The following is a 12,214-nucleotide window of genomic DNA, read 5'->3' as shown; positions in this document are numbered from 1 at the left end:
ATTCTGCAGCAAGGACTTCATGGCTGAAGCAAGTGCTGTAGGAGCCACTTTCTTCCCTCCATTGTGTCTGTGGTCTGCCTGCAGCTGGAGGAGAGCCCAGGGCCAGGGATGCAGCAGCAGTTCCTGCTAGGAGTGGTGAAACAACTTCTGCAGGCAGAGGTTTTTTTTTTGTCAGTGTCTCAAACCCTTGACTTGCCCACCCACTCCTGTCACCCTGGGGAGATGTACCCCAACATCAGCAGAAAACCCAGAGCCCATCCTGCTCCCCAGGGAGGCAGCCTGGATTGTGAAAGGTGGCTGGCACAGCAATTAAGGAAGTGCAGATTGAAGGATGACGTTCTTACCCTCACTGCAGATGCTGACTCTGGTGCTTTTACTCATCTGTGCCTGGGGTTTTTTTTTTGTTCTGTGCCTTAGAAAATGGTAAGACTCCAGTGTCCATGGCTGAAGAAGTTCTCAGTCCCTGCCTCTGAGCTTGTGCAGGACTTGGTGGAGCAGAGATGGCTGTTCCTGGCACTGAGGCAAACTTCTCTGGGCACGTTTTTTTGCCTCTCTGGGAATAACTAGAGCAAACCCACTGCTCCTTTTGCTGTGTCTTGTGGTCTGCACAGACATGCAGAGCCTTCAGACCCTGCCTGGGCACAAGCATGCCTCTGTCACATGGGGTCTGAAGACCCATGAGGTGTACACTGCACAGGGCATCATGTGGCCAGGAAGAGCCTGGCCCAGTGCTGCAGCTGTCAGGGGGGCTTGCAGGAGGCTCACTGCACCCACCCCCCAGTACAGCTGTATCCTGCCAAGCTACTATGTGAAGCTACATTGCCATGTTTGGCCTCTTTCCATGAACCCTCGTGAGGCCTGATGGAGCCGTCCAGCACTCCGGGCTCACTTCCTTCCCTGTTTCCTTCCCCTTGATAAATTCAGCTGTGCACCTGCCCTCAGAAGTGGAGCCAACCCCCCCTCTTCCTTCCTCCAGAGCAGATAAATGCTGCCTTCACAATAACACATCCCTTCTGCCCTAAACCTGCCCCTTGGACCTCTTCCCTTCTCCCATGTGACTCCTCCCCTCCCTTCCCCCAGCTGGTACCCCAGGCAGCCCTGGCAGCGTGGCCTTTCTGCTCTGGGAGGTGTCCAAAACCTTGTGCAAGGGGTAACTCCCTGACCCTGCTCACTCCAGCAGATTCATGGGGCTACAGCTGATGCAACTTAAGCTCTTGTACTGTTTTCCTGGCCCCTCTCATTTGGCTCCAGACCACTGAGGGTGGGAGGACTCCATCTCTCCTCCAAGTATTTTGGCTCCATCTTGCCTGAATGTAAATCCTGGCTATGAGTTCCCTTTGGGATCTTTGCTATATAACCAAGCCCCTCAGTTTTGGACTTGTGCCCTTTTTTTCTGTAGAGGTTTTGGTTGAAAGTTTCCTTCTGGCTTGGCATTAGCTGTTGGGAATGATGTCTTCTTCATAATCCTCTGCCTTCTGCTCACGAGGTCAGGGTATTTTGTGGTTTCCTGCATCCCTTGGAGAGGAGTGTGGACACTGGTGCCTACATTGGTCCCCAGGATGGAGGTCAGCAGCATTGTTCAGCCTTCACCTAGACTCAGGATGGCTGTGATGTCCAAGCAGGGAGCATCCAGTGTAAGAGACATTCCCCAAGGTGCTCCAAAAAGTGCTGTGGAGGTGTTGTTGCTGCCTGAACCTGCTGGAGCAAGGCATGGGGCCTGGTTTGCCAGCAGCCAAGAAGAGTCTGTTGGGCTTTTTGAGCTGGATCCTGATTTTAGGGGTGTTACTTAGCCCTGAGACTGTCTACAATGATTGAGAGGACAAGGCTGATATGGAGAAGGCTCTCCCTCCATACATCAGCTTGCAGGTTCTGGGTGGATGTCCATAGAGAGAGCTTGCAGGGTTACAGCTGTTACACTGACTTAGCTGATGAGCGTGGTGGGACGCAGCCAGGCATGATTCTGACAGCTCGTGCTCCCCTCCTGCCCCAGGAGCTGAGTGTGCAGACTGCTTTGCCTCCAGATTTTACCTTTTCTGCAGAAAGTTGCTGCAGGTGTGAAACATCTCAGCCACCTCATGCCAAACATGGGTGAATCCTGCATGTCCTTGTTGTGTGCTTCTCCCATCGCCTGGCCCATGACCTGCCCTTCAGTAAACATCCCAAATGAGAACAGGCACTGAAGCAAGGAGCTGCTGGGATGGTGCAAGCCCCAGTTCTCTCTGGCTCTGACCAAAAGCAACCCACAAGCAGCTGCTGTCCAATGCTATGGGGCCTTTTGATGTCATCTTTGCTCCTGCTACGATGCTGCTTCAGGTGACAGTTTTTATCACATCTGCACAGAACCAGTGCTGTGCTGGGCTTTGCACCAGTACAGAGAGAGGGAGGAAAGGAGAGCAGATGTCTTGTAGGGCCCTGGGCTGATCTGGGCTTGTGGCTTCCTGCTCTGGGAGGCTGCTGGATAGTCAGCTTTGGTTGACTGTCTCCACTTCAGAATGTCTCTGAACAGTGTGCCTCAAGGGCACAGCCTAGCATCTTCTGTAGCTAAAAGGCCCCATTCAGGAGGAAGGAGCCTAGATCCTGCAGAGATGCATCCCACTGGATGCACAGTCTGAATGGGGTCAGAAAGTAAATCCATGGCAGCAGAAGCAGGGGAAGCCAGGTGGGGTTCATGAAGGCAAACATTCTAAACCTTCCTGCTTCATACAAAGGTATACCCAGCAGCTGGATCTTTCTGCCATCTCAGGCTGCTGGGTTTGTGGTTTCCTTTCTCACATTCCTGCTGACTCTTACCCCCACCCTGCCCTGAGCCCTGGTCCCCACCCCATCACCTGCAAATGCTTGGCTGAACCCGAGTTTAACACAGATTTAAGAAATGCCTAGAAACCTTTCCCTCAACGGAACTGTCCCGGTGCCAAGCGATCAGCAGACGTTTCCAGCACCGTCTGCATCTCATCTCACCGTGAGTAAGCCAGGTTGCTCCCCTGGGAAAGGCACACTGCTGTGCCAAGAAGGGGATCCTGAGTGCCAGGGCTTCACTGCTGCCTCTCCCCACCCCTCTGGCATCCATGAGTACCGTACTTGGGGTCAACCACCAGTTTTACATCTCCACCTGGGAGTCTGACCCCAAGGCAGAGTCTAGACCTCCACCAAGCCATCCCACGCTGGCGGGCTGCTCCTCTCGGTGCTGAGCGTGCTGGTGCAGGCTTGCTTTCGCTGAGCAGTGTCTGAACGCTGCAGTGTGCTTCAGAACTCACCCCACCTCTGACTGACAGAAAGTGAGTTTGCTCTCTGCAGCCAAAATCTTTCTGTCCTTTTCTTTGCCCTCTCCCCGGCTTTTATGTTTGGGATGGCAGCCAGCTTGACCTGGCACCAAAACCTCCAGCTAAGTTTTCTCTGTGTGTGGAGGGGAGAAGGATGAAAGGAGAGGGACTGTGCAAAAGATGGAGGGGGAGAACACTGCAGGATTTTGTCTCATTTCCTCAGCGTGATGCCGTCCTGTGAAATCTGGGAGGACACCAAAAAAAAGACCTCAGCACCCAGGAATGGTGTGGGGAGGCCAGCAGGCCAGCTTCCCAGTGGGTTTTCCAGGGACAACTGGAGCTGCTGGCAGGGTCAGGATGTGACATCACCGGCCGGAGAAAAACGCTGGGCCCCGCGTTTCTGTAATGAAATCGCAGCGAGCAGCGGAGCGCAGCGACGCTCCCTGCCTCTGCGAGCCCTTAGACGCCGACATCCCCGGCGGGGAGCTTGGCTTGGGATTTCTCTTCTTAATTTTTTTTTTCCTGTTCCCTCAGTAAGAGCAGAAAGTGCTTCAGAGGGACTTGGGGCTGGAAGCAGACAGTCCTGGGAGATGAGGTGAGTCCTGGGGGTGAAAAAATGGCCAATGCTGCACGCTGAGGATGTTCCTGGGTGGTTTTAAGCACAGGTTGGGCAAGACCGGGTTGGAGTTAGCCTGGGAAGGAGCGATCTTTCACCCAGCTGCCGCATGGACGCCTCTAGAAGGCTCTTCCCCTTCCTCCAGCATGTCTGGGCTCAGCTGCTAGAGTGTAAATACCAAGGGAGCCTGTTTCAGGATGCGAGAGGGTCCGGGAGCAGCAACGCTGGGGCAGGGATTAGTGCAGATGGTTGGTGGTGTGCAGAGGAACCTGGGGGTCCTGCCGGGGACCTGCCTGCCCAGATAGCGTGGGCAGAAACCACGCTTCACTGGTGGGACAGTCCCGGCAGCAGCTCTGCCAGTGTCGGAGGGAGGGCGGAAAGCTGTGGGCGGGGGCAACTGGGAGAGAGCAAGCGGTGGAGATGGGTTTTCAGCAGCTGGTTTATCTCCTTTCGTCTCTTTCCTTGAGCTCGCAGGCCTGGAGCTCCCAGTGTCTGGGATTACGGCTCTGATGGCAGGGTAATCACCCTCGGGACTGAACCAGAGCAGTCGGACACCGTGAAGGCCATCGGACACGTCTTTGAAAGGCTCCCAGCAAGTCACTGGTGGCAGCGGTGAGATCCCAGCCCCCAGGAATGAGGTATTCCAAAACTCCCCTGATCCTCCTGTGTACCACTGAATGGTGAATGAATTGGGCACGCTGCCTCTAGCCTGGGGAGATGAGGCTTTGCTTGGAGGCATCCCGGGTGACTCAGGCAAAACTGTTTTGGTGCCTTTGGCTGTGGTCCCCAGGGAGCTGTTGCTTTGCTAATGGTGGGACAGGGAAGCAGAGCAAGGAGCAGGACCAAGGAGGGGCCAGCTGGGGAGCAAGCCAAGGTGTGTGGTCCCATTCTTGGAAGTCGTGCCGGGTCTGTTTTGCACAGGCTGGGGATTTCCGAGGGCCAGGCGAGCTGGGGGAAGCACCAGCACAACTTCCTGCCGGTAGCTGCCCCGGCTGGGGACGGGGGGATGAGTCCTGCTGGTGCTCCCGGCATGGCTGCTCTGGGAATGGGTGCCTGGTGGCTGGCTTGGAGGATGCCCACACCTCTTGGGAGTCTCAGCGGCACCAGTAGGGTTTGCACAAGGGAGGTTTGGCAGCAAGAGGATGCTGTTGAGAGCTCAGAGTTTCTCTGCAGCTCCCCCAAGCCACATTCTGGGCCTTGACCCCCTCTCAGCATCTTGGCTTGGCTTGTTTCCTGGAATTTTCCATCGTTTGGGTTATATTTGGGATCAGCAGCCAATAGCCCCGTTTCTCACAGACGGCCCAGCTGGGGCTTGGCTCTGTCAAGAAGCACAGAGGAAGCAGGACCAGCACCCCAAGAAATTGCTCCACAGCATCCTCCTCCCTCTGCAGCCCCTATTTCTTGGATGATTAAAACCAGACATAGCTATCACAAATTCTGGAAAAGAGAGGATACATTTCCTTCCCTGAGAAAGCCCCTGCCTCAGTTGGGGTGGCTGAAGTTCAAGAGTTGCTTAGGAGAAGCAGCCTTGATCTTTGGGCTGCAAGTCCACCAAGAAGCAGCCCTGGTTCCAAAGATGTTCTAAAACAGGTTGAAGACCAAATTTTGCAACAAGACTTCTCTTGAGGTCTTGAAGGAAAACTCAGAGACAGGCTGTTCAGTCAGCAGCCAGACAGCAACACTTCCTAGAGCAGCAAAAAGCCAGCCGAGCCCCAGGGCCAGTTGGTTTCTGGTCAGACTGTCCATCTGGAGGCTGGTTGGCTGTTTTGGGGCTCTGGCAGATGGTGATTGAGCTGATGCCTGCCCTGCCCCTCTGCTAGGAGTGGGGAAGGGTGGGACTTTTGCACTGCTTGTGGTGGGGATAAGGGAATCCCCTAAAGCATGGAAGCAGCTGACATCTGGGCAGCTGAAAGCAAGATGCCCTGGAGAAGCCCATGGGGCATGTGCAGGGCTGGTAGTATTTAGCCTGTGCTTTGCCCTGTGGTACCTGAAACCATGTGGATCTGCACTCTTCCCCTGAAGCCTTTGGTTTTGCATCCCTTGATATAAAGACAGCCTGAGGAGGGAGATGAATTTTGAAACTAGACAAACTGAGGCAGGGAACACCAGACCGTGGTGGAGACTGGTGGTGTGTCTGACAGATTTTTCCTGCTGGTTTCTGACAAAAGCTTATTTGGGGTCAAAACCAGAAGTTTTCTTTGGTAAACTTGCTTCAAGCCTGCAGGACTTGGTGGGGAGGAAGCTACCCTCCTGCTACTCTGCCTGCTTTCCCCTTTTGTTTCACCAGTTTCTAACAGACCTCTCAAAGTTGTTTTTAATTTGCAACAAAGCCTTCGTCTTGCCTTCCCCTGTGGTTTTTGAATGACAAAAAAAGAAAAAAGAAAAAGCTGTAGTAAACCCCAACCCTCAAATCTGAAATTAGTGGCTTAGTTTGACCCTGAGCTTACATAGAACCACAGAATGCATCAGGCTGGAAGGGACCTTCAAAGGTCATCTTGTCCAACACCCCTGCAGTGAGCAGGAACATCTTTAACTAGATCAGGTTGCTCAGGGCCCCATTAAGTTTGATCTTGAATGTCTCCAGGGACAGGATCTCCACCTCCACACCCAGTGCTGAAGAACAATAAAGTGGAGGTTTGAAGGTTTGTATGTCTTTAGTTCTTAAACATTCCAAAAAAATTCAAAAGAAACAGTAATTGGCAACTTCCAGCTACTCAATCTGAAACTTTGCCATCACCATTGCTCTTCCCTCCTACTTGAGCAAGGACCCAAGAGCATTCACTCTTGGTTTCATCTCTCCATTGCTTTCACTTTCTCTTCTACCTCCTGGCAGCCTCCTACAACGCACAAGGCCCCACCATCCAGTTAATTTCCTTTCATCTCTAGACCTGCCAGCAATCCAGGAAATCAGTTTTTCACGTCTCTGTCTGCTCCATCCCCAGCAGTGGTTCTGCAAAGCTTAACCTTGCTAAACCCAACCGAGTTTTGCTTCTGCTGCCACTGGTGAAAACAGGGACAGGCCTTCACAGATGTGAATGGGGTTTTGTGGCCAGCCCTCTGCAAAGCCCAGGCTATTTTGGGAGAGGAGATGGGGCTGAGCACCAAGTGTGCCATTGTGTGGATGTCCCATGAGAAGTGGTGGTGTCTTTCCAGCCAGCAGCTCCTCTCCTCCTCTTTCTGACTGTCCTTGGCAGGGACACAGGGTGACAGCAGGGAAAGTCTCCAGCTCCACGGCTGCCTGCTTCATTCCCTGTCTAATTGGATGAGCTTTGATTTGGGGGTTTGCAGATGCTTCAGAAAGGGATGTGTGAGCCTCTGGGGTGCTGGCACCACCCTGTGATGGGAACTGCAGTGTGGTGAACTGTGGTTGCAGGCTTTGCCAAGGCTCCTCTCAGGGAAGCTTTGATGTTGCACGTGGGAACCAAAGGCAGAGAGCTGCAGGCTGCCTCCACGGCACTGGTCCAGGCCTCACCAGCATGAACTGGCAGTGGGATGTGTGTGGTCATGTTGTAGGAAGCTGCTGTCTAAGCTTGTTGAATGGCAGGTCTCCCCTTGGATTTCCCAACACAAGCAGTGTGAGCTGCAATTTGGACTTGTGTGGGTCTTCTGTCTAACCCCAAACCTCAGCAGACCATGGCCTGATTTCCAGGAATGTGACAGCCCTGAACATTAAGCTCAGTTGAACTGCATGCTGAAGTGAAACCTTGGAAGATCTCCCATTTTCCATCTCTTTACATGGATCTGTCCCAAATACTTGGCAAGTGATGGAAGAGCACTGGTGGACACTGGAAAAATCTGGTCTTGCATTTGCTGCTGATGCCCTTTTCCACCAGTTAGACTCATGACGTGTCTGAGCCCATTCCCAAAGGACTTTGCTTTTCTTCCCAGAAGGCAGGGGTGGGTGCTGGGTTCCTGTGTGAGGAGAAACTGAGGCTTTGGTGACTTTCCAGAGCCTGTTTGCTCCAAGCTGGTATGTCCCATCTTAGCACCCCAGCTGTAAGGGCCATAGCTGCTATTTCAAGCCCTGGTCCTGGTCTCCCTCCTGGTGCAGCTCCCTCCCTGTACTGCTCATATCCTTCTATGCCCATTGATCTCTCTGGGCAGTGAAAACTTTGAAGCAAAGAGGAGAACAAATCAGTTCTTTGGCACAGTGCCTCTCTCTGCTTCTTCAGATCATAAATCCCAGGATGTGTTTTTGGCTTTGTGTTAAATTTAACGTCTGGAGAACATTTTTCTCCAGTAAAGTTTCACAAGGCCTTTTAATGACTTGGTAATTTGGTAGCAATGCTGGCAAGGATCCTGAAAACAAAACCTCTCATTACTCCAGTGTGAGCTGCTGCCCAGGGAGCAGAGAGGTTGCACTGGCATCCTGTGGGCTCAGGAAACAGGACTGGTCCCAGCACTTGAACTGTGATGGGTTTTTCTCCCTCATTCCCAGGAATCTCTAACAGATGCATGGTAGGAAAATATCTGGTAGCTGTTTAGCACGTTTGTTACTCTTTTTATTGTTCTTTTTTTTAAGCTGGTATTTTATTTGGATGGTACAGAAACATGGAACACATTCCCATCTGCTTGATACCCAGCTTGCTGCAGTTGTGGGATGCTGCAGAGATGCAGTTGTGGGATGAGTTAGGGGTCTGGCTTCAGGAGATGAGATGCAGAGTTCATTTCTCAGTTAATGACTCGGGAACTGCAGAGGCCTTGCAATTTAAGGCACAGAACAAGGGAACTCTATCATCTTCATGGAGAGCTGATTTCATCGCTGATGGCTCCTGCAAGTGACATGTTTTAGGATGTCAGGTAGTGATAGAACTAGGGGGAATGGAGCAAAACTAGGAGTGGGTAGATTCAGATTGGATGTCAGGAGGAAGTTCTTCACCATGAGGGTGGTGAAACACTGGAGCAGGTTGCCCAGGGAGGTAGTGGAGGCCCCATCCCTGGAAGTTTTTAAGGCCAGGCTGGATGTTGCTCTGAGCAACCTGATCTAGTGTAAGGGGTCCCTGCCCATGGCAGGGGGGTTGGAACTGGATGATCCTCGAGGTTCCTTCCAACCCTGACAATTCTATGATTCTGTTCTATGATGCCATGATTTGATGGAACACCATCTGCCAGGGTGGCACCTCATCACCCCCAAACAACCTGGTCTCTGCATGGAAAAGCCTACAAATACCTCCTGGAGCAGAGTGAATGGAGCTGGGGCCAGCAGAAATGGCAATACAGAGAAATGTCTGTTGGCATGACTTACCTTGCTGAAATCCCAGGGAAACCTCTGAGGTTAGATTCCAGTCCTTGTCTCCAGTGACATTAACCCAGAGGGACTGTTTGATGTGGTGGGATTGGTCCAGTCTAACATGGGGATAATTGAGTGGATCCATTTACCCAGCAAAGAGATGGAAGACACAGGCTTGGCATGGTGCCTTGTGAAGCCCATCCAGCCTTGTGAGGTGGCAGCCACTGGGTGTTATTTGGGTGCTGAGCAAAGGGGCTGCTCAGCTTTGTTGGGAATTGTGAAGTGGCTAGGGACAGGGATGCAGGATCTGCAGGACTCGTGGGGGCTGCGTCGTCTCTGTCCTGGGAAGCTGCCAAGTGTCAGATGGGGAAATCCTGACTTCTTGTTAGAGGCATGGTTGTTTATTTCTGCTTATTTTAATGGCTTTATGTTTCATCCAGAGCCTTCTGCCACTGGCTGTGGCAGGAGAGACAGAGATGGGGATAAGGCTACAAACAGCAGTGAGGAAGAGGACGATCCCATGTCTTGTTTCAGTGGTGGCAGCTCCATGTCCTGGCGTGGTGGCAGCATGAGCTAATGACAAGTGCTTTGAGGGGTGTGTGAAAGCATCAGAGGTGCTGCTGACCCCCTCCCTCCCACACTGGCTGCAGAGCTGGGCACTGCTCAGCCTCATCACAGGTAGAGCCTGCTGAAGCCTCATCCCAAAGGGTTTCACAGCACTTTATATGTTACTAGATTAGGATTCCCATTTCAGTAGTGATATATAAATATATATGTATGCATATCTTCATATTCTAGAAACTGTTATGCTAGCAAACTCCCTGGAAGGGTTTTTTTTAGAGATGCTATCAACAGGATGTGTCTTGGATGTGGCAGCCAGGTGGGAGGACCTGGATAAGGACTTTCTTTACTGCCTTGCTGTGCTTAGGTCTCCTGGCCTCTTACGGGCTCCCTCGGGGCTGACTTATCAGAGCTCCTCCCCCTCAGGATGGTTAGGAGTCAGGACATGATTCCAGGTCTCTCCATCTGTTGGCATTTTGAAAAGCTTGTGATCTTTCTTTGAAGTAGGGAACAAATTCTTTGACATGGTTGGAGGCAGCCACTTGGGGCAGAGGAGGAAAAAGCATCCAGGAAATATCCCCCAGTCATTGCCCTTAGGCAATGGATGAGTGCAACAGGGTTGGAGATGTTAAAATCCCACCCAGCCACATGAGCTGGGGAAAGTTTGGATACTCCAATATTAAAGTCATACTGCATAACATAGCATGATGTCTGTGACCCACTCTGGGGGGGAAAAAAAGCACCTAAAAATGTGCAATTTCAGGTCTGGTTGTACCTGGGTTCAGCAGGGCATGGCAGGGTTTGATACCACCATGCTGTCAGCTATGTAATGGTGGCAAAGCAACATTCCGGCCTGTGGGAAAGGCTGTGGTTAGTGCACTAGAAGCATCCATTCTGGGATCTGCACCCACACCAGGGTCTGCCCCTGCACTAGGGTTTTCCTCTCACAGCCTGTGCTGGCTGTGGTGTAGAAATCCCTGCTGGGTATGTCCTGCTGGGGTTTGGTACCATCACTAGGTCCTGCTGCCTCCCAGTGATGTCCACATGGGTGGGTTTTGAGGGGAGCACAGAATTTCTCTTGCAACATAATTAGCTGGTCTGCTGGGCAAAATAGGATCTGGACGTGGCTCAGGACTAAGTTTAGAAAGCATTTTATATAGCAAGCTTCTGGCTAAAATCTGTGGTTTTAATGATGAAAATACATCCAGGTTTTGCTTGGGCACCATTCAATCCTGCTTGTGACTTTGAGTAAATCAGGTCAGTTCCAGTGCCTGACCACTTCTGAAGGTTGGACTTGGTGATCTTAGAAGTCTTTTCCAACCCAACAACTCTATGATCTATATTGCTGCCTGATAGAATAAACTTCCCCGTGCTGTGAATCTCATGTATTTATTTATTTATTTATTAACTCTTTCTCCTCCTCCCATTAGGGGGAGGCTGTTGGAGACTTTCTCTTCCCTAAGCCTCAGCAAACCATTTGAGACAAGGGGCCCTGCATCTCATGTTACCACCACTAGCGATGAGTGCCGCTGGAGCTTCAGAGAGGAAAAGGAGAAAAAAAACAAAAAAAAAAAAAAAAAAAAAAAAAAAAAAAAAACAAAGGAAATACTGCAGCCCTCGTCTGTGCTGCTAACCTCGGGCAGGAAGGGGAGAGCTCAGCGCTCTGCTGAGCCGTGACTTCCAGACCGAGTCACCCGGAGCAGCGACCACCCCTAACAGCTCCTGGCTGCATTGTGTGCGTGCCTGGAGGGCTGGCCGCATCCTGGCACGTCACGTTGTTGCGCTGGGCTCCCGTTTCCCTTCTTCGGATGCGGGTTTTGTTCTTTTGGACAAACACACGGGGCAGAACAACAAAAATAATCCCCTCCCCTCCAACCCCCCCCACATCCCCCCGCCTCGTTTTCCCATTGATCTGGACACTGGGGCTGTGTGAACCAGCAGCCAGCTGCGGTCGCAGTGTAGTCCCTGAGGCATCGCTCGCCGGCCGCCACGGCAGGGTCGAGGGTTGTTTGTACTGAGAAATCCCTGAGAATGAGGCACTTCCCCTTTGCCAGAAGGAAAACCGGCCACCAGACTGGAATTGCCTGGGGTGGTGAACTCTGCTGGGTCTCATTTTATTGCAGGACTTCTTCATGAAAGTCCTGGAGGTAGGAGGGTGGCTGAAGCCCAGTGAGCTCCTGGCATACTCGGGAGGGAGGAAGGGCTTTGTTTGCCATCGAGCATGTGTGGCAGTGCTCACCCTCACCAGTGCAGGCAGCTGCTGTGTGAGGTGGCAGCCGCAGCAGCTCCAGGTCACCCTGGTGGCTGTGGAGGGGCCAGAGGCTCAGCCCGAATGTCCATCCTCATGTGCTGCCAGAGCAGCAGTGGGGCCAGCCAGCATCCTCGTGCAAACTCAGCCCTGCGAGCATGTCCACGTGTGCAGCTGGCTTCATACCTAACAAAACTTTGTCTTTCTCTCCTCCCAGAAACCTCCACCCCTGAAGACCCCAGCCTTGGATTTCACATCGCACCGAGCCTCTGCCCTCACCCTGGCTGGCGGTGCCCGCG

Source organism: Indicator indicator, chromosome 10 (genome assembly GCF_027791375.1).
Source record: "Indicator indicator isolate 239-I01 chromosome 10, UM_Iind_1.1, whole genome shotgun sequence".
Lineage (NCBI taxonomy): Eukaryota > Metazoa > Chordata > Aves > Piciformes > Indicatoridae > Indicator > Indicator indicator.
Note: the sequence above shows the minus strand (reverse complement) of the source record.